This window comes from Gossypium raimondii, chromosome 8, assembly GCF_025698545.1.
Source record: "Gossypium raimondii isolate GPD5lz chromosome 8, ASM2569854v1, whole genome shotgun sequence".
NCBI classification, from domain to species: domain Eukaryota; kingdom Viridiplantae; phylum Streptophyta; class Magnoliopsida; order Malvales; family Malvaceae; genus Gossypium; species Gossypium raimondii.
This window is the reverse complement of record NC_068572.1, coordinates 41,172,732-41,195,834: the sequence shown is the minus strand read 5'-3', so window position 1 is coordinate 41,195,834 and position 23,103 is coordinate 41,172,732. Positions and strand designations below refer to the sequence as shown.

General features: G+C 33.6%; 1 long non-coding RNA gene across 2 annotated transcripts; it reads right to left on the bottom strand.

Annotated features, from left to right (window-relative positions):
• Positions 1-7,918: 7,918 nt before the first annotated feature.
• Positions 7,919-9,658, bottom strand: LOC105791476 (uncharacterized). Of its 2 annotated transcripts, none has more exons than XR_001133009.2 (2): positions 8,839-9,658; positions 7,919-8,743 (listed from the first exon to the last, which is right to left on the bottom strand). It is a non-coding gene; the product is annotated as an uncharacterized LOC105791476 (long non-coding RNA). The 2 variants fall into 2 exon arrangements; XR_008198767.1 differs by having other exon boundaries at positions 7,919-8,731.
• Between the last annotated feature and the right edge of the window lie 13,445 nt (positions 9,659-23,103).

Below are 23,103 nucleotides of genomic sequence, written 5' to 3'. Positions count from 1 at the left end.
TAAGAAAATCTAGAGGGAAGTGAATATCAAAGTCCATCTGAACACCCGTGAGGTGACTAATAGCATCGATGTTTAGCCTACAAGTCTCGAAGGGACCGCCAACCACTTGAGCATGGAGCAGGAAGTTAGATTTCAAATCCTCTTCATGACTCTTTATCAGATTAGTCATATCAAGTTTATGTCGCTTGTCCATGCTTTTCATAGTCACTTCCAAAACAACCTTATCAACTCGCTCACCTACAATCTCTCCATACAATTTTTCAATATCTTTTTCAGCAGTAGCAAGGCGATCTTGTAACCTCTTACTTTGCTCCACCAATTTTTTTCTTCAAACTGCTTGTGTAGTTCACGAGCCCTTTCCAAGGCTCCTATGGTGGATTAGTGAGCATTTTTAGATACCATCCTCTTTACCTCTTCTACACTAATACCCTCAGCGATCCCCACACTTACCATACCAGCTTCAACCAAGGCCACCTGAAGAGATAATATTAGTTCCTTCAACAATGGTTTCTTCACAGAGATGGATGATGCAGAAAGATAAACATACTTTTTTACTTCTTGAGGCATAAAATATTTCCACTCTCTGCTTACCTTAGTAGGGAAATAAGGAAATTTTTGCATACTTAGGTGCTCGCACCACGGAAACAACATCTGTGTCTCACCTCCAGTAGACATAAATTGCATTGAAGCTCTAGAAGGGCCATGTTAAACAATCACACCAAATGTGTCTTCTAGAGGTGGTTTTGGTAGAGGTGGAGACTGTAATGCGTAGGTTTGTGCAAGTATACACAGTTGTTATCATGTAATAAGTAAGTATAAGAGTTATCGTCTCCATAGTGATTGTATATGTTAATCAAATAATTGTAAAATTAAATATTACAAGTTGGTGAGAAAACACAATAATTTTGATGTGATGGGTAAATTTAATATGAACTAAATGCAAATGAATTAATCTAAATGCAATAAATGAGATGAGATGATTTAGTAGAAAATTCACAAGCTTCAACAACAATAACATAAATGAGCTAGAATAATTACAATATTCAACTTAATTCATTTTTTATCATGTTTAACAATGTCCGAAAAGTATTCCATGGCAACTTGATCTTTTATTAACTTGAAAACCAATTATAAGTCCTTTCGGAATCTTATGCTTAAAAACATGCATACTACCATGATCATATTTAACTAAGGGTTTCTTAGAGTTATGTGAAGGTAACAGGGACGAATTAGGATTGAAACAATTAAATCACACAAATCTAAAAGTTATGCAAGGTAATAGAGCTCTCTCGAGTTATTACGAACCTTTAATTTAATCAGGCTAGGATCTAAATTAAGCATGTATCTTTTAATTATTGCGTCTATTAATCGTCATCTGGCTAGGATTGATCAACTAATTCTAATGCATTTAATCATATTTTAATGAATGAAATACATGCATGAGTTTAATTGAAAGCATGAACGATTGGGACACATACATCATAAACATGAATCAAATGAACTTTGTCAAAATAATGTAATCATTCTAGTTAAACAAATTAAGCTACCATTGTTAATGAAAAAATTAAAACCATTTGCGAACATGATGAATAAATAAGAACAAAATAAAGATAAGGAAGAATAAACTCTGAATGATTTCGGCAGTCCTTCGAAAATCGGTTGCAGTGGCTTCCTCCGATCCTTGTGTTTGCTCCTTCGCAAAATACTCCTTAAGGTGGCCAACTAAGAGAATTTTCTCAAGGAATTGCTAGCTAAAGGGAATGGGGAGAATGAATGGCTTTATGCTTGAAAAGAATAAGAATGAATAAGTGAAGAATGAAAAATGAATGAATGATTGGTGGATGAGTGATACGGGAATGAGAAGTGGTATTTAGAGTAGAAGGGTAATATGAAAGTTTGCTAAAAATAGCTTGAGGGATCCCTTGAAATGCTCCCTCTCTTGGTCTGCCATGAAATGTGGAAAGTGGCTGATTTTTTCCTTGATTTTCTTACTTGATTCTAGCTTGATTTGTGCTAGGGGTTGGACGGTTTCTTGGGTAATAATTGAGAGTTGATTTCTGATTCTTTCCCAAGTGCAATAACTTCCAAATAAATCTTCCAAAAGTTGATTTTGGGCTGCTCATATGCATTTTCTGAATTTGGCTTCTTTTCCCCTTGATGGACGATTTTTTGACCTAATTTGAGACAAAATTAGATTTCTTTTCAGCAACCAACTTCAACTGGGTCAAGGTAAAATTTCTGAACCCAATCATGCTCTAACCGTCCATATGACTTGTTCATGTGTGACATTTAATTTGCTCCCATGTTAGTTAATTCCATGGTCTCACTGCAACATATTAAGCACTTTATTAAACATGTAACGATATAACTCAATTTTATGCAAAATTAGCTCTAAAAATTAATAAAATTACAAACTTACTAAAATCATGCTCTATATCTTAATATGAATTAAATTCATATAATGTGCTAACAATATACTCGAAATTTGCTCAAATATTAAGTAAAAAGATGCTAAATAAGTCTATATAATTTAGACTTATCAGATACCCAAGAGGAGAATGAATCACAGCAAGAATTGTAACAGTGGTGTCCACATCACCAGATTTTACAGCGCGATCCTTTCCTTTCTTTCAGAAAAGTTCCCTTATAGGGCTACCCTCATCTTCGCTACTTAGAATAATATTGGTAGCTCCAGTAGTAGTCTTTTGTTTCTTTTGACTACTTACGCTTCCTTCCCCAACAGAAGCACCAAAGAGACCTCCTCATACATTTTGCATAAAAGATCGAACGTCCATGTATTCGTCGATCTTCCTGGATAAACTTGTTGATTCCCTTGAACTCTCTTCAACAATGCAAGCTATGCATACATCACCAACAAGTTTATTATCAACACTAGCAGTAATCATAAAGGGGTTCATGTTACCTTTTTGCTCCCTTACAGGTTTAGAGGACCACGGACGAGGCTTTAATTTACAAAAAGTATAAAAATAACTTACGGGCTCTTCTTTTTTCCCTAAAAAATAAGTCTTAACTCATCAATGGCTTCATGTGGCCACGTAAACTGAGCAGGAAAAATTGAAATGGTGTTCGCACCATTGTCATCATCAACTTGCCTCCATCCATTAGGGCTCAAATCGCAAGGCAATAATGAAATACATTTCTAACCGTTAGCAACTCCTCCAACTTTAATACACGACCTCGGTGAAGCCTATGGAATTGAGCCCACCCCGCCTCTAATATGATGTCTTGTCTTCGCAAGCACACACTCTTGCTAAGTGTGAACCATTCAATGGGAAAGTCAAAACTAACTCTGATTTTATTCTTTACCTTATGTATTTACAATGATTCAATAGAATGTTCGAAGACTAATTCGAAACAATAGGTTCTAGTCCATTGCGAGGAGTAAAGTAAAACAGACCTAGCAAACACCCTCGATTGTAGGCCTTGAGTTGATATAGATTCTGAAAAATAAAAATTAATGATGCTTCTTCTTGTCGGCCATATTCAATGAAGTAGGCTACCACAACCCACCATGAGAAGCCGAATAGCTGCCCCGGAGCTATCCCATATTGGTCAAGTAGATTGTAGAAAAACAGATAGAAGGGAAGATGAAAGTCTGCTTCTAGCTGCCCTGAATGGCCAAGTAACAGTTCCTCTCTTCTTGTTTAGTGGTGCAAACATAAGGTTTCACCTTAATGAGAGCATTTACCTCATGACATTGTGAAGGCTCACTCCCTAAACCACCACAGATACCTGTAGTAATACGACCACCTCCTCTTACCCCAACTATTGTGCCCGAATAAACCTAGAAAAACCATAAGAACAATTTGGAAATTTTAAGAAAATTACCTCTGAAACATGATTGTCCTCCTCAATAGCAGCTCATTCTCAAAAATTTCAAATTCAAACGATTTGACTTTGAGGGCTAAGGTAACCTCATTTTAAATGAAATTTACACTTTAACGATTCAAGTGTCCGAGAATGAATGCACAATCAACTATATACAGTTGTACCTCTCCTCAACACATGGCAAAACGTGTATGACAATCTAAAGCAAAAAGCGTACACGATAAGTTTCTATCTCAGTAATCTCCCACCTCGTGAAGCCAAGCTTTCAAAATAGCTACTTTATAACTCTTATTTGAACTAGGCGGGGGACAAATTGTTATGGTATTCACCATTACCAACCCTCTACCCGATTACCCGATTGGGTCTTGACCCGTAGTCTACGTGGTTTGTACCTTGAGTTCGCACGTGAGGTGTTCACATCCTTTCATGAGCTCACATGATGTGGGTTCACACCACCATGCGGGTGAACCCACACCTAGGGAACACGTGCTAATCCCAGATTAAGGTACGTGTTGGCATGCATGGAGACCTATCGACGACATTACATTCATGAATAATAACCGTATCATATAAATAGAGAATTTAACCCTTTTTGAGATATACAAATAAACTCAAGAATAATAATATTTTCTTTGTTCAAGATTGAGAAAGGGGAAGGGGGATTGAATATCATTCATTTTAAAATAAAAATTAAACTAAATCGTGAAAAGGAAGGAATAGAAAAAGTAAAATAAAATATTTGTAATTGGACTACAAATTTCGCCAATGTCGGTGGAACTAGATAAATATAATTAAAAGAAAATTACGTAATTATAAAGAATAAATAAGTAAATAATAGGTAGCCACCCTGCTAGTCGATAGGGGCTAGCGGCTGAGACTTAATTAAAGGATTTAAAAAGAAAATAATTAATATTAAATTATATCACATTCACAATAAAATATAAATAAAATATTTTATGTAAAAACATCATTTATATTTATTTAATAATGATTATTGATAGCCACACAAATATTTATTTTAAATTTATTTAACACATTTGATCTTTAAATATATTAATTTAGTTTTTTAAAGATTAATATATAAAAGTATGAAAATACATAATACCAATTAATCATTTATTAGAAAGGGTATATTAATTTTTTGGCTAAAAAAGCCGTCAAACTCTCCCAAAAAATAATTAAGTTTCTGCTTGTTTTTTACACTCATTTGAGTACTTGAACTTTTAAAATGCATTAAAAAACCCTCAAATCTTTTCAAAAAAGTAATTAAGCCCTATTTTTTTTCACTCAATTAGGTACTTGAACTTTCAAAATACATCAAAAGACTCTCAAACTTTTTCAAGAAAAGCAATTAAGCCCTGCTTTTATTAAAATTTATAAAAAAATTAAAATCAATAAAAGCTATAAATATTATTAAATTTTAATAAAATATTAAAAATTAGAAAAAATATAAAAATAGTAAAATAAAATTTTATAAAAATCGTAAAAAATTATAAAATATATAGAAATATAAAAATTTTAAAATTATCATACCAAAAGAAGCATTTTATAATTTTCTATAATTTTATTGATTTTTATTTTTATCATTTTTAGCCACATGTCACATTGTGTTGCGACACGTGATGACTTTAATTGAAAAAACTTTCTAATTTTAATAAACTTTAAATTTTCATTAAAATTTAATAATTTTTCTAATATTTATTATTTTTATTATTTATAATTTTTTCTAATTTTTAATAAGAGTGGGGCTTAATTGCTTTTTGAAAACTTTGAGGTCTTTTATGCATTTGAAAGTTCAAGTATCAATTAAGTGAAAAAAAGACTTAATTGGTTTTCTTAAAAGTTAAAGGACTTTTTAAGCTAAATTTTTCAACTAAATTAATATCCAATTAAACTGTGGCATCAACTCAATAAAAACTTTATAATAAATATAAATTAGATTAAAGTAGATTATAGCACCCATGTGAATTATGTTACTGTTTCACTCTCGAATTATATTATTTTTATCTTGATTTTTAACTTTTTGTCCTATTTTTGCACATAAGCTATTCATCCCATATAATTTTAGTATAAAAGTTGATAGTGTTTAAAACAAATTTAATATATCATTTAGTATATGAGTTTGACACTTTTTTAATATGGTTTCTGTATTATTTATTGTCCAATTTGGTACTTATATTTGAGAAAAATTATATAATTTGGTACTGGAAATAACAATGTAAATTATTTAGTATTTAATTAGGGTTTTAGAGTTGATTTGATGAAATTAATTGATAATATTATTAGGTTTAAATTTTTCATGATTTTTTAATAGAATAAATTTAGTGTTCATTGTGAATTTGTTTAATTTTACGTTTAATTTTTCAAATACAATTCGATGGATGTGATTTGATATATGCTTTAGAGTTAATATTAACAATTAGTTTTAATCAAATTAACATTAAAGCCCAAATTAAACATTAAAAATTAACAACATTATTTTAGATTCCAAAATATATATTTTTATTAACTATAAATATCAAAATAAACAAAAAATAACACATATATCATATTAGAAAAAGTGTCACAATTAAGTATCAAATTATATAAAAAAATAATATGCTCAACCTATAAAAACATGCCACGTGTTTAACTTTTTCTCATATGCGGCCATTGATTATTAATTTGGTTAATTAATTGCTAACCCTACTTTTATATAATTTTTAAATATTTTAGAATTTTTATTTTGCCTTTTAGAATTGTTTTCTTTATTTTATATAACATTTTATAAATTTTCATTTATATAATTATATATTTTAAAAATTTTACATTCTTACATATTCTTTTAATTATTTTTTATATTTTAAATAATTCTTTTATAATTTTTATTTATATAATTCATACACTATAAAAATTTATTTTGAAATTTAATACAATTTTTATATTTGATATATTAATTTGAATTTTATTTTTTGAATTTATAGATATTTGAGTTGTTTATATTTCATAATGTTTTATAATATTTTATTTAGAAAAACGAGATTTTTGAATTTAATAAAATTTTAGTTTTTAAAAAATTAAATTTTTAAATATTGTATATATTTTGAATTTTGAAATACTTAATGTATGTCACATCATCGCTTGCTATGAACATTGTGACATGTTCTCATTGGTTGGGTGTGTTATCTTTTTATTTTAATATCATTAATTTTTGAACCAAAAACTATAACGAAATGATATTTTAGGTAAAAATAGTTTAGATATTAAAATGGAAAAATGAGTATAACTTTGAGGTTAAATCATGACGTAAGCCAAAAAAAATGTAAAATGCACTAAACAAAAACATAATGTAAAAATCAATGAAGACTTTGGTTAAAATAGAGGCTTTAGGGATGATAGTGTTTTAGGTTCAAATCTACTTTAGGTTTAAACTGTCTTTTATGGATATATTATAAAATAAAAAAGATAAAATAGCCTCACAATAATATTTATTACTTTATAAGTAGAAACATTATTTTAATCATTTCTCAACTAGATTAGTCTGAGTTAACTCGTGACATATATAAACAGACATACAAACAAATAGATAGATGGATAGATCGTGTCATGAATTCAATTTGCACTATGCTTTTGTTTTATTGATTTTATATCTAAATACAAAAAGAAAAACACCATTTCTACTCATGACATTAGCATTATTTAATATAATTTAGAGAAATTAGTGAAGTTGATATTATCAATCAGTTTGGCTCAATCGAATCATCATCTTCAAAAAATACAGATAAACCCTTAGAAATAGAATACAATAAGCAATTGTATTTAATATTTCCAATGAAGTGTAAAAAAAATTGCCACTTTTTATTTGAAATAAGTTGGCATGTCATAAATATTATATTTTGAGACGAAGCAGCCGATGGTCTCGAGTCTACCAAGTAAACGTTTGAGTGGAGCTAACAATTGGATTTGTTGAGGTCACCGCTTACGTTAGCATGAATGATGCTACTAGTATATACTTTATCCATGAATTATAAATTAAATATATCTGAAGTTATTAAACTATTCTAAATTATGTTGGTCTTCATCACAATCATTTTGAAAGTTAACAAAACTTGAATTTTTATTAACAGTTGACTTGTATTACAATTAGAGAAAACATGTTTGAAATGCTCTCTCGAGTTGATTTTGCTATTGGAGCGAATTCCACGGCTTCGAATTGTGGTGTCGGAAGGGTTACGAAGAAAATTAGATGACGGCCGGAGTTAACTACGGAGGTGTCTGACCCGACAATGGATGGAAACGGGCAGACGGTGCAAGAGGAGATCGTGGCAAAGGATTCATACAACATTAAGTTGATGGCAGATTCATCGGATCCAAATGGGAGTGTTGGTATGGAAGAAGATTTCAAGTTACAGGATGAAGATGTGATGACGGAAATTGTGAATGGAATTCCTTCCTATCACATTTTCGGACCATGTCCATAAGTCAATTGAAAAGAAAATGGCTCTATCAATTGTGATCAAATTACTGGGTAGGAAATAGCTTTCAACACTTTATTAAACAAGGTGTCTGTTCTATGGAATAGTAGGGGCTGATTTCAGTTAATGGAACTGTAAAATGACTTTTACCTTGTCCGGTTCCAGGAGAAAGATGACTTTGATAGGGTGGTATGGGTGGTGTTTGATCATTACTTGTCGGTGAGAACCTGGTCAGCCAGTTTTCGACAGCCAACAGTGAGATGGATACTTAGGTAGTTTGGATCTGATTATTGGGGTTGTCTGAATGATATTACTCTGGTTTTTTGCTAAGGGCCATCGGAAGTATGATCGGATCGGTTTACAGGATCGATGCTCGGACTGATGCGGCAGTTAAAGGGAGATTCGCGAGACTGGCTGTTAGTGTGGATCTGAAAAAACCCCTGGTTTCAAAGGTTAGAATCAATGGAAGAATCCAAATAGTTGAGTATCAAGGATTACCTAATATTTGTTTATCGTGTGGACTTTTTGGACATACCTCGTTGTTATGCACTGAAAACAAATCGCCTGCGGCAGAGGATGCAGGTCTCCAATCTCGAGTGGAGGAAGAGGCGTTTGGCCCTTAGATGATGATTGAGCGACAGTAAAGGAGGAAATCACGTGATCCATCGGAAGGAAGAACTGTCGGTGGTAACAACCGTTTCGGGGGCTCTAAGTTTTCCGTGTTGGAGGCTGAATGGGAGGAGACAAGAATCAACAATCACAGGGTGAGTGAATCGATTGGAACTGGTGTGATGGAGGAGAATCTGATGATTTTTTCATTTAAGAATGAAACGGTGATAGAAGTAAGGAAAGGAACGTCTTTTTTAGAAAGGAAAATTGTGGAGGCGGCTAATGGGGATGCTGGGGTTAGGAGAAGGGACGTTAGGGTTAAGGGTAAACGGTTGATTGGAAATTTTGGGCTTAAGTCTATTAGAAGGGTTTTGATACCCAATAATGGTGGAGGTGGGTTTGTCTAAAAAAAGAATACTAATGGGTTTGGTATGGGTGTTTTGTTGGGCAGAGTGGGTAATGAGGATATTCTGGGTCCAATTTGGATAAATTAAAGCACGCGACATTTCGGGATATTGAGATTGAATCGCATGGTACTGGGGCTGGGAAGGAGAATAATATGTTTAAATTTGGAGCTACCGAGAAAGAATCTTTGGGAGAAGGATCTAAGCTTGTTTTAGAGGACAATATTAAAAAAAGAAATCCTCTTGATGGTAAATCGAGCTACAACGTGCAACCTCCCGTGGACGTTTCAGCAGCTATGGAGGGTATTGTGGGTAATTTACATAAGGCTTTGGAACATTCGAATGTGGGGTTTACTTCCTTGATAGAAGGTGAGAATTTGACAGTAGTTCCTGATCATGACGTTGGGGTAAGTTGCTAGTGCCGTGTTTTGTTCTGATGCTTGATCTTGTCATATATTTTGATGGATTAAAATTTAATTTTTTGGAATTCTCAAGGAGCAGGCCACCCCCATTTCCATAAATTTTTTTTTGAATATAGATGTGTGTTTAGTCCTGATATCTTTTGCTTATTTGAGACCTGGATAAGTGGTTGTCATGCTGATGGAGTTATTAGCAAATTGGGGTGTTCAAACTCTTGTAGAATTGTGGCGAATGGATTCTCATGTGATATTTGGGTTCTCTAGAATGATATTGTTAATGTTAAAATTTTGCGATTAAATTCTCAGGCTATTCACATGTGGATTGGTAATGGCCAAAAATTGTCGAGATTTTTTGCTTGGTTGTTCATGCTAGTCCCCAATGAATTAATAGGCATATGTTGTGCGATCATTTGAATTCTGTAGTTGAGTCATGTGATGAACTTTGGCTAATTGCTGGTGATTTTAATCCGATCCTGGATATATCTGAAAGGAGAGGTAGCACAACTACAACTAGGAATGGATGTCTTCTGTTTCAGGATTTTCTTTTTAATAATGGCCTTCGGGATTTGGGTTGTTTTAGGTCTCACTTTACATGGAATACTAGTTTTGATATGTTCACGCTTGATTGCATAGTTCAGAATTTGCACAGGTTAAAATCTGGTCATCGCCCAATTTTAGTGTCCCTTAAACCTCAATGGGTAGGGGGACAAGACCTTTTCAATGTCTTGACAGTTGGATGCTTCACCCTAAGTTTAGGATGTTGGTTAGTAATAATTGGAATTCTGAAAAATCCGTGGTGAATATGCTTGAGCAATTTCTGGTTAAGGTCTAAGGCTGGAACAAGCATGTCTATGGTAACATCTTTAGCCAGAAAAGACAACTAGTTTACGAACTGAGGAAAATACAGAGTCTAATGGAGTTAAGGCTAAATGAGAGATTTCGTACTCGGGAAATAGAATTGAGACAAGCTTTAGAGGAGGGGTTGAAGCATGAGGAGCTCTAATGGTTTCAGAAATCCCGATCAGTTTGGCTTATGAATGGTGATTGGAATTAGAGGTGTCCATGGGCCGGGCCGGGCCGGGTTTGGGCCGGGCCCATAAAAATTTCAGCCCGCTTACTAGGCCCGGGCCCGGCCCGGCCTAAAATATGGGCCTGAGATTTTGCCCAGGCCCGGCCCGAGGAAAAAATAAAAGGCCCGAGACCGGCCCGGCCCGACCCGGCCCGTTTTTAATTAAAATTATTTTTTTAATAAAATTAAAACTAATTGTTATTAAAATTAGTTGTTGCTTGTTAGTAAAATTATCAAATTATTAATTGTTAATTGTATTAATTGTTGTAATAAAATCTAACATTTGATTAATAAAATTATCAAATTATTAATTGTATTAATTGTTAATTGTATTAATTGTATTAATTGTTATAACAAAATCTAACTAGTAAATCTAACATTTGATTAGTAAAACAAACTTGATGTTTTATTATTTTTATTTTGTAACATATTTACATTAAAATAATAACTAATGGAAATCATTAAATGATTTCTTTTATAATGAATTGACATTTAATATGTATTATTAAACATATACAATACATGGGTTTATTTATTCCATTTCTATTTCTATTTTGATATTTCTATCCAAGGTTGATAATTGATCCTTGAAACTAATGGCCCAGGATGTCTATATCACACTTTTAAGATATATATGCTAAATTTTAAATTTTACAAACAATTTATCTTGGTAAAGGTATTCTTCCAACATATCATATCACCTTAAAATTTTAAAATGCACCTACCATGTGCACAAGTTAAGAAGAATTGTGGGTTTATGATCATGGGCATACATGAATTCAATTAGATTTTCAATTTTCATCAAACCCTACACGCAAGTAATTGAAGTATGTGAGACATAAGTCATGAGACAAGAAATAACACTTTATTTTAAGTGGTGAAATGAAATGGAAATTACACGACTTCAATGCACCTACTTGCTTTAAAGAATGTCATTGTATATACCAACAATGTATATATCACAGAATAAGAATCAAGAGCTAATGAAGTTAGATTTATTGTTTTCTTATCCCTCTTTTATTGAAAATAGAAACACTAAACTATTATATTTCTTTTATAATGAAAGTAAAGTATTAAAATAAAAAACTATTATATTTTAAAAATAAAAAATATATATTTAATATATTTTCAGGCCGGGCCGGGCCCGGGCCAAAAAAATTGTGCCCGAGGCCTAGCCCGTTTTTACCCATATTCCGGGCCTATATTTTTACCCAAACCCTCCCATATTTCGGGCGGGCCTTCGGGCCGGGCCGGGCCGCCCGGCCCATGGACAGGTCTAATTGGAATACAAAATACCATGGTAGGACTCTTGCTCGGCGTAGAAGGAACAGAATTGAGGGCCTTAAGTTGGATGAGGTTGATTGGTGTTTTGATCCTACTATACTAAAACATGTTGTGGATTTTTATAAGAGTCTATTTTCCATAGACTATTCAGTTGATGGTGTTTTGCGCTGCAGAGGTTATTTCCAAGATTTATCACTAGTTGAAAAAGATAGGCTTGTGTTGGAAATGACAAATTTAGATTTTCGTAATGTAGTTTTTGGTATGGCCCCACTTAAGGCACCAGGAGTTGATGGTTTCCATATGAAGTTTTATCAAAGTCAGTGCAATATTGTTGGACCTTCAGTTTGCTCGATGGTGCAATAGGTGCTTGGAGGTTGTCCAGTGCACCACAGGATTAATAAAACTTTGCTTGTTCTAATCCCAAAGGTTGATAGTCCAAAAATTATCACTCAATTTCATTCAATTAGCTTTTGTATGGTTTTATATAAGATAATAACCAAATCAATTGTTAACAGATTAAGACCGCTAATGTTGAGGCTTACTAAACAAAATCAATGTAGTTTTGTGATGGGTAGAATGTAACACCCTTAACCCATTACCGTCGTTAGATTAGGGTTACGGAGTATTACTTACTGTACAAAACAGAACCTTTAACTTCAAAATAGATCAAAAATACAATTTAAATTAATTTCCAATAACTCATTACAATCATAGCAATCATACACATTTGGGCCTTATATCGAGCCTTCAAGACCCTAAAAACAATTTAAAAATAATCGGGGTTCAATTTAAAACAAATAAGAAGGTTTTGGAATAACATGAAAAATTTGGAAATAGGGGTCACACGGCCGTGTAACATAGCTTAGACCGTGTGGACATTCGATGTAGGGACACATGGCCGTGTCCCAGCCCATGTATCCACCCGTGTGGGTATTCAAAATAGGGTTATACGGTCGTGTCGCAGGCCGTGTGCCAAACCGTGTGTACATTCGATGTTGGGTCACACGACCATATTGCAGGTCGTATACGAGACCGTGTGACAATTTGTTTTGAGACATATAGTCGTGTCATAGACCGTGTCTTAAATTGTGTGAAAACTGCACCTAAATATAAATGACATACGACTGTGTGAGATGACCGTGTGTGGCATATGGTCGTGTGACAGCCCTTGTCCCAGGCTGTGTGCTCCAAATTTAACCCCTAAAACAAGCTATTTCAATACTTATCCTTGCCCAACAAGATATACTATTTACCCATACATTCAATTGACCAGAACATTCTCTAAACATGCCAAATCAATCAACTTATAAGTTCTAACCAATATGCCATTCAAAGGTACCTCAATTCATACTAATTCAAAATCACATTATAACCTAAACATACATCATCACAACCACAAACCATTCAACCATTTCAATCACATATAGACATACCTCAAGTCATGTATTTACATATCACTCAAAAGTGACCAAAAACATATTCTTAATAAGCATTACTTGTCCAACAAACATATACTCAAAAACATAACCAAACCAGGTAAACCAAATAATGTATTAACAACACCTATTCATATACATGTCATTTATAACCATAGCCAAAATAACCAAAAGCTACCAAATTGAATGTTGGATAGTGTGATAGGACTCAGACAAATTCCAATCGATTGAGCTTCCGATGATCTACAAAACAGAGGAAAAACAACTACATAAGCAACTAGTGCATAATAAGCTTGTATAAGAGAAATTCATACTTATTGAACATCAATATAAAATCATTCAACCATGCTCATTGAATCACATAAATACTTTACTTTCCTATTCACAACAATCCACATAGGTAGTAGATAACTTAAAAATATATCATCAAAGTAACATGGCATATATCATTAAATGAATTGCATACATTCATGTTTCTCACATGTTTGCTTAATAACCTTTTTCCATTCATTTGCAAATACCAAATTTTCCATTTCCTAATATCATTAACACCCATCAGTTTATATTAATGCCTTTCCATTATCCTTTACTTATCCTTTGAACCATATAGAATTACGTCAGATACTCGGGAATGCTCACACATAGTGCGCCTTTTCATGTAATCGTATCATTTTTAATAATGTTCACACGAGCTGTGGAGAATCTGTAACAAATGCAAGACCTTAGCCATCGGTAGGACATCTAGGATCAGCACCTGAAACCATATAATCCTTAATGACATGTCATTTGTATCTTAAGAATTCTTAAGGTTCAAATGAGATTATTAAATCGTCAAGTATTCAAGCTATCGTAATATTGTCGAGTCAACTTATATCTAACATATCGTTAACTAATAATCAATCCAAAGAATAATTAATAAGTATTTAAATCATATGAACTTACCTCAATCACCATGGTTGTTACAACTAAGTCGAAACTAATCCGAGATTTTTGCTTTTCCTCGATTCAAGTTCTTTTGATTCTTTTCTTGATCTAAATAGTAATTCAACTCAATTAAGTATTTCAAATAGTAAAAAAAATCATTAATTCTAGTTCATAACTCATTTCAATGTGAAATGAAATTACCCCTAATATTTTAACTTTTACATAATTTAGTCCCTAAGCCAAACTTGCAAATTCACCATTTTTCTAACAAAAACATACTAACTAGTTTTACTAGGGGTCCTAAACAGCTCATAATTATCAAAATTTCTCATCAACCTCAAGGAATTTTACACTTTTAACAAATTAACCTTTAACCCTAAATTCATCAAAAATCACTTAACAAAATAAGTTTATTTAACAACCAAGTTTAATAATGTATCAATTTAACCTAAAACATATTCAAATTCATCCATGGCAAGTCCCTCATCCTTTAAAATTTTGCAAATTAACCCTCGAACTAACTAAACTATGCTAAAACGAGCTCAAAAACATAAAAATCACTAAAAACGGGATTCAAACACATACCATGCAATTGAATAACCCTAGCCAAAATTAAAGCTCCTTCTTTAATGGTATTTTTGGTTGAAAAAAATTAAAAGGAAGAAGATGATAACATTTTAGTGATTTATTTTGAGTTTATTTAATTATTACAATTTTACCCTTAGTTTAAAAGATTATAAAATAACCAAATCATGTCCATCATTGTCCACTATGAAAATAAATGGCATAATTATCAACTAGATCCATTAACTTATATTTCCAAAGTCATTTAATCCATTTAACTAATAGAAACCAACTTTTGTATCTTTTACGGTTTAGTCCTTTTACCTAATTAACTATATAAACCTCAAAATTTCGTAACAAAAATTTAATACGACCCTAATATAACCTTATATACATTAAATAAATATTAAAATACTAAATCACTTATCAAAATCGTGGTCCCGAAACTATTATTTTTGACACCACTGAAAATAGGTTGTTACATAGAAGTATTTCGGACAATATTGTTATTGTTCAGGAAGTGGTACATTCTTTGAGGAATTTTAAAGGTATAAAATCTGGGATAATTCTTAAAATTAATCTTGAGAAGGCATATAATAGAATTCATTGGGATTTCTTGAGGGATACAATTTCAGAAGCAATGTTGCTATCCATGTTAATCACAATAATTATGAATTGTGTGGCTTGAACTACGTTTCAAGTTCTCTGGAATGGTACGATCACGGATAAATTTAGGCCTTCCAGGGAGTTATGACAAGGAGATCCCCTATCTCCTCACTTATTTGTCTTACGTATGGAGAGGTTGGGACACTTAATTCATGTAGTGAATAACAGGAGGTAGAGACCTCTATTTTTAGCTAAGGGTGGTCCAGCTCTATCCATCTATTTTTTGTGGATGACTTAAAGCTTTTTGGGGAAGCGGACTCGAAGCAATCTGAAGTTATAAATGATATTTTGAATACCTTCTGTCACTAACCCATTTTTGCCCGGCCCAAAACCTAATTTTTTACAAACCAACCCACCTAAACACTAACCCACAACCTACAGGCCCAATAACCTAACCCTAGCCCAAAAAGAGAAAACAAATCAGAAACAATGTCAAACCCTAGGTGCGCCGCACCTAGGGGTTCCTAGCTCTGCCACCGCGCCGCACGCCTCTGACGCCGCACCACCAACCCCCTCACCTGCTCCATCAGCTCATCCATCACCCTGTAAAAAGGAACAAACACGCAAATAGCAGCAAAAATGACAGCAAAGAAATATAGAAATAGATAGGCTATAAAAGCCAAACATTACTTTGTATTTGGAGGGGGCTTCATCACTGAATCGGGGGGCTTTTTCTTTTCTTTTGTAACATTTTCATATAAATAAAACAATCAAAAAAATAGATTCAAGGCTTGGATATCAGATTCGCATTTCTTTATTTATTTTATTTTCTTTATTTCGTACATTAAATAGAAAAATCAAAAAGGGAAAGGGGACTCACCGGGAACCACCGTGGTTGCGCCATCGGAGGGCTTCTCCTCCGTCGTCAATTCGAGTCCGAGAGGGGTTGTGGGTTTCCCTCTTTCCCGCGGGTTGAGAGATCTGAGATCTCAAGGATACCACACGATGAGGGTTAAAAACCCATTTTTCTCGCACGACTCCGACCACCGTCCTTTGTGGCGCTGCGATGGAGATGCGGCAGACGGCGGCGGGGTTCCAAGTTTGGAACCCTAGCAGAGAAAGGGGAAGACCCTTTTGTTTTTTCTTATGTTTTTTTTTAAGAAATGAAATAGCAAAAAAAAAAGCTTTTATAGGAATTTCAAAACGGCGATGTTTAAGGCTCCCTTGACCCGCGCGGTGACCCGACCCGAGGGGAGGATCCGCGTGTTTTCGCTAAAGGGGACATTTGCGCGCGCAGTCCCTCTGACTTTGAAGTGTGTCGCAATTTGGCCCCTTTTCGCATTTTCTTTTATTTTTAATTTGGCCACAAAGTTTTACTTTTGTTTCAATTTAGTCCACTGCTACGCTCCGTTTTGGGGGCTTCGGTTTATTTGCAGCCTCAGCCCCTCTCCTTTCAAGCACGTCACGGATTAATCCTTGACTTCTTTTCATTTTTGATTTTTTTTCCTCTTATTTTGTTTTGGTTTTCAATTTAGCCCTTTTTTTATTTAGTTTATTATTATTATTATTATTATTATTATTATTATTATTATTATTATTATTATTATTATTATTATTGCATTTAATCTACCTATTTATACCGTTTTAGACTTTGTTATATACATACTCATATTTTACTTACTTTATAATTCATCTATATATGTACATACTTACACGGTTTTATTTTATAATATACATACTTATACCTTTTATCTTTATGTAATATATATGTATATACATACAATTTTATTTAAATACTTATGTTTATGCTTTATAATATATATATATACGTCTACATATCTACTTTTTCCATTTATATAAATGTACATATTTATACTTTATTATTGTTGTATTTCATATATACATACGTGTTTTTATATACGTGTTTTATTACATATAAACATATTTATACATACTTTTTATGTTTTAAAAACCTATTTTTTTTCTTACGTATATTTTCTATATTTCAACTTACATATCCTTTTTTTGTACAAATGTATTTATGTATATAATATATATATCTTTTATTTTTATATAGTTTTGTTCATTTTTTGTTTATCTCTTTATTTACATTTTCATTATTATTTTAAGCGAATGCTTTAACTTTATTTGCTTATATATTTATTCTGTATGCTATTGATTTGTCCTTTTTATTTTATCTTATCTTTGATGCTATTGCTCGTATTATTATTTTTACTTACATCATTATCATTGTTATTCCATTACACCCACTTTTATTTAGATTTCAAGCAAGAAATTTTAGAAATAAGTAATATTCGGTATTTTGGATCTTTGAGAGAATCGAGCCCTAACGTATTGGGTTCCAATTTTCTTCGTTGAACTTAAATAATCGAGATTACTCTTTTAAAAATGATAAAAAACTCATTATCGAGAATTTAATATGTTGTGTCTTAACGCATTGGATGTGACACGTTATTTTCTCGAGACGAGGATTTTTCGAAATAAATGTAATATTCAATGTTTAATATTTTGATAAATTGTGTCCTAATGTATTGGGTTGCGATTTCTTCATTTGATTTAAACAATTGAATATTCTTTTTAACTTTATTACATGAATCTTTTCAAACTCAAGTTTTAAACGATATCGGGAATTAAAAAAAGGATCGTGTCCTAACTTACTGGTCGTGATCCCTTTTTTTTTATCCAAGATAGTTAAATATCTTTTGAACAAGCATTTTCATTCGTGTATCGAGAATTCGAGACATTTTGTCCTAATTTACTGGATATGATTCTCTTTCTCGAATAACGTGAAACATGCCCTTTTCCTGAAAATTTTCAACGTTTTAATACAAGGATCGTATTTTTAAAATTTTCCAAAATTCTCAATTTTCGACGTTAAGACATTAAGTAATCAACTAAGGTACCAATTTTGGGCGTATCGAGGGTGCTAATCCTTCCTCGTGCGTAACCGACTCCCGAACCCGTTTTTTTTTTAATTTCGTGGACCAAACTTGTTGTTTAATAAAATCAAACCGTTTATTAAAAACAACCACTTTTCGAGGTGATCCAATCACACCTCATAAAAAAGGATTGGTGGCGACTCCCGTTTCATTTTTCAAAACCCAAGTCGACCCCGTTTTTCCATCCAAAAAATGGTGTCAACAGCTTGGCGACTCCACTGGGGACATAAAATAAGAGAGTCAAGCCACGAGTTGATTATTTCTTGTCTTTTTGTCGAAAGTTGAAAATTTGATTTAAATATACGATCCTCTTATTGCATTTCATTTGTTTTGAGTTATAGTTTTCATCATGTTTTGTATTTTAAATTTTTATATTTTCCTGCATTGCATTGCATGACCGTTGGTCACACCTTTTAAGTGGGAGTGAGAAGCTAGTCCTTCGTGAGGTTTTCACCTCCGTGCAGGATAGTGGATTGCTTTCGGGATACATCCGTACCTATGTCTTCGTGAGATTTTCATCTCCGTGTAGCCATAGGGAAATGTATTCCCCTGAACCGAACTCGGTCCGTATGAGCCTATAATGGGTGAGGATCGAGGAATCTGCTGGTTCGGGTACCCTTACTCTAGAACCAAACCTCATGTAGTGAACCTTAGGAGCCCACCCTAGGTAGAACAACTTCGAACCCCTAGTATTCACCCGAATAGGGGTTCTATTTATTTTTGCTTGCTTTTGCTTTGTACTAACCTATTTTCCTTTTTTGATGATTGCATTGCATTTTTATCATAAAGAGGTGTTGATTCAGGTTCGGTTGTTAAATAAAGAGCTTGTCATAAGGAAATGGGTCTTTTGATAAAGTGGAAAATAATACGGTTGCCCGAATATGTTCTGAGAAAACACAACAAGAGAAAGATGATAGAAGACAACACAACTATTGCTCTGATGCCCGATGATTCAAGATGACAAAGATTATTCAAGAACCACTGAACTTTCTTAAAGTGGAGCCAACGAGCATCATGAGGATAAACGAGTAACGAGCTGAGGCCTGGATCAAGCAAAAAGGAGATAAAAGAGACGTCCCTTTCGAAGAGTTCGTGAGATTCATCTAACGCGCGAATGAAGAAAAGGATCGTTGTCTTGGAATATAAGGGCAAGGCCGTATGTATATCCGCTTTATGTAAAGAGATTTGTTTTCTAGTAAAGTTCTTCTAATATAATTGAATCAAAAAAATCAACGTCTCTTTTTGCATTCATGCATTTGCATTACATTGCATTATATGCATTAGATTTTCACAAAGTGACCCTAATTGAATAAAATTATTTTAGCTAATCTGGAAAAGCCAACATTCTTGCGGTACCCGAACAGGAACAAAAGGACATGGGCCAAAGATTGGAAGAACTTGAACAACTCCAAAAGGGGAGGCAAGACCAACTACAAATACATGAGCGGTTAGCTAAGGTCCAACGGGATTGAGTTCTGTGAAGGGGTCAAAAAATGTTCATATCAATGTCATACATGAAGACAAAAAGGGACCTTGTTAGATATCCGCCCTTATAAACTTGGGGGTGTTCTAAATAATCAGACTGTAGAAGAGACCCCTATAGTATTTAGAACTTACTTAGAGTAATATTCAAAACAAACTTGTTGCTTTTAGCCTAGAAGCAACAAGAACTCTTTTGTGAAATAGACTCATTTTAATGAAATGCATCTTTGCGATCATTTTTGAGCCACTATTCTTTCATTCTTTATGAATAATTATTCTTTCATTCTTTTTCCAAACCATTCATTCGTAAAAATAATCATTCTTAAATTCATACATTTTTCGTACCTATAATAGGTCCCCAAATATCAACGACATGAATGACACTGCTACAGACTTAGAATCTCCTTTTGAGCGAGACAAGTGTTTAGAGGGATCTCACGACTTTGAAGATGACATAGATTATAGCCTATCTTCGGACTTGTTGAGGATGGTAGAACAAGAGGATAAATAGATCCTACCTCTCAAGGAATCATTAGAAATTGTGAGCTTGGTGAAGACTAGAATTGACTTGACCACAGAGACAAAGCAAGACCTTGTTGAGTTACCTCTAGAGTTCAAAGATGTCTTTGTATGATCATACCCGGGGCAATGCCTTTCTCGTGGAGTCAGCATAGCTTTGCCCATTTGAAGTCGAGTTTCCATCCCTTAGAGATGTTGTTGGATTTTATCCTGATTAAAGAGGAAGATCCAAATTTTTCTGTCGCAGTTGCGTACCAAAAGGGCTCTATGAAAGAAATCTGATACCAAAGAAGGTTTCTCACATACAAGATGAAAGTGGGAGATCTCATGTGGAAGACTTTAGAATAACATTGAATCTGGTCGAAAAGCATGACCAGGACTTGCCTAATCTCATGAGTTCAGACTAAAAAAAAAATCAAAAAAAAAATTAAAAAAATCAAAAAAATCAAAAAAAATCAAAAATTAAAGTCAAAATAGAAAAAAAAGAAAAATAAAAAAAGAGAAGAAAAAGAAAAAGGAGAGGTCAAGGCGAAAACCCGTAAAGGGCGCTTTGACCAAAGGTGGATCTGGGTTGGAAACCCGAAAAAGGGCGACTCAAATTTTGAGCGAAATGGGGCATGGACATCACCATTATCGAAGACTTCTAATGGGCATTGCTTCATTTTGAGAGGCTACTTCATGGATCAAGGTTATCCTATACCGATATAGAATTTCAGAGAGGATGGTATTGGAAAATGCATTGAACTTAAATGATAGCATGATAACTGAAGTCTGAAATCAATTCAAAAGCAGACAGCACATTTTGTCACCGAATTACCTAGAGGTGAACAAGGACTGGCATGATAAATTACCATTTGCCCTCATTACTTGTCAAACATCTGTATTGGGGCAACACCTCTCTTTTTGGTTTACAGGATTAAGGTAGTTTTACCTATTGAAATCCCCTTATTGCTGGTTAGAGGGATCCAATCTCGATGTGATCAGTTGACCCTAGGAAAAGAGTTAAAAGCTATTCATCAGGGGTCGGATGTACCAGAAATAAATGATATGAGCCCGTAATAAATAGGCTCGTTTCAGAGAATTCCACGAGAGGGCTAGATGTTGAAAAAGATTCTTCCTTAACGAAAGGATTCTAGAGGAAAATGAATGCCAAGCCGGGGATGTCTCCGTGTTGTAAAGAAGACCTTTTTTTCAGAGAAGCACTAATCCTGAGTAAGATTGCTAATCCTATAAACTCGGATCTAGTCAAGAAACACTTTGTTTAAAGAAGAAGAAAGGACCAAGGTGAAAATCCACAAAGGGCACTTTAAGGAAAAAAACTCTGCTGGGGCAATGCCGTTCTCTTGGGCCTATCGTGATTTTGTCTATTGAAGATGAGATTCTTTCTGAGTTTTTAGACCCAATCCCGATCGAGGAGGAATGTTCAAAGTTATCCATCATGGTCAAATGCACCAAAAGATGCGAGCTCAAAAAAAAAAGAGGAAGAAGAATAAGAGAATTCCATGAAAGGACTTGGTATCGAAGAAGATCATTCCCACACAAAAAGAACTTCATGCCAAGATGGGAAGAACCTTATGTGGAAGGTCTTATCTGGAAAAGCGTCAATCTTGATCGGAAAGGATAACGAGGACATGCCTAATCCAATGAGTTCAAAAAAAAAAAAAAGAGAAAGAGAAGAGAAAGAAAGGAAAAAAAAGAAAAAAAGAAAAGAAAAAGAAAAAAGAAAAAAGAAAAAGGAGAAGCCAGGGTGAAAACCCGCAAAGGGCACCTTGAGACCAAAGGGGATTTGAGTTGAAAACCCGAAAAGGGCGGCTCAAATTTTTGATCATAATGGGACATTAGGTGATCAGAGCGACTCAAATTTTGGATCAAATTGGGGCATGAGGCGATCAGAGCAGCTCAAATTTTGATCAGATCGGGGCATATGGTGATCTTGTTATACCTGAATCAATAGGAAAGGGTAGGCGACATCTTGGGGCATCGACAAAGTCTTGTAGATCTCCTAAACACATGTCAAACTCAGAATGGTCTTTCAAAGAGTTTGTACAGAGAAGTTCAAGCTGCGATATCTGGGGCATCTAGTCCTCATACTATTGAATTTGTTATTCTTGGAATACTTTTTTCTTTTTCAAGATACATGTTTTAATCAATTCCTCTTTTTATTCTTGCTATCCTTGATAATTTATTCATTTCGAGCTATGGTCTCAAATCAATTCTATTTTATCTATCGTTGTGATCTTTTGCAAGCATGTTGCATTAGAATAATGATTAATGGACTAGTAATACTTTCACAATGGAAGTTTTGCATATTACTCTAGAAGTTTCTAAATAATATAGGAGCCTGAAACAAGACTATTGTTTAGAAAACACCAAGTTTAAAGGGTGAAATATCTAAGAAGGAAGAGTCTAAATAAAGACTATCCTTTCAGATTTTGTTGTCCAAATATTGATTGAACAAAATCACAAGATGTGAAGGCTTCAATGAACAAACAAACAATGATCATCGAGTGATGAGAAAAGGTTT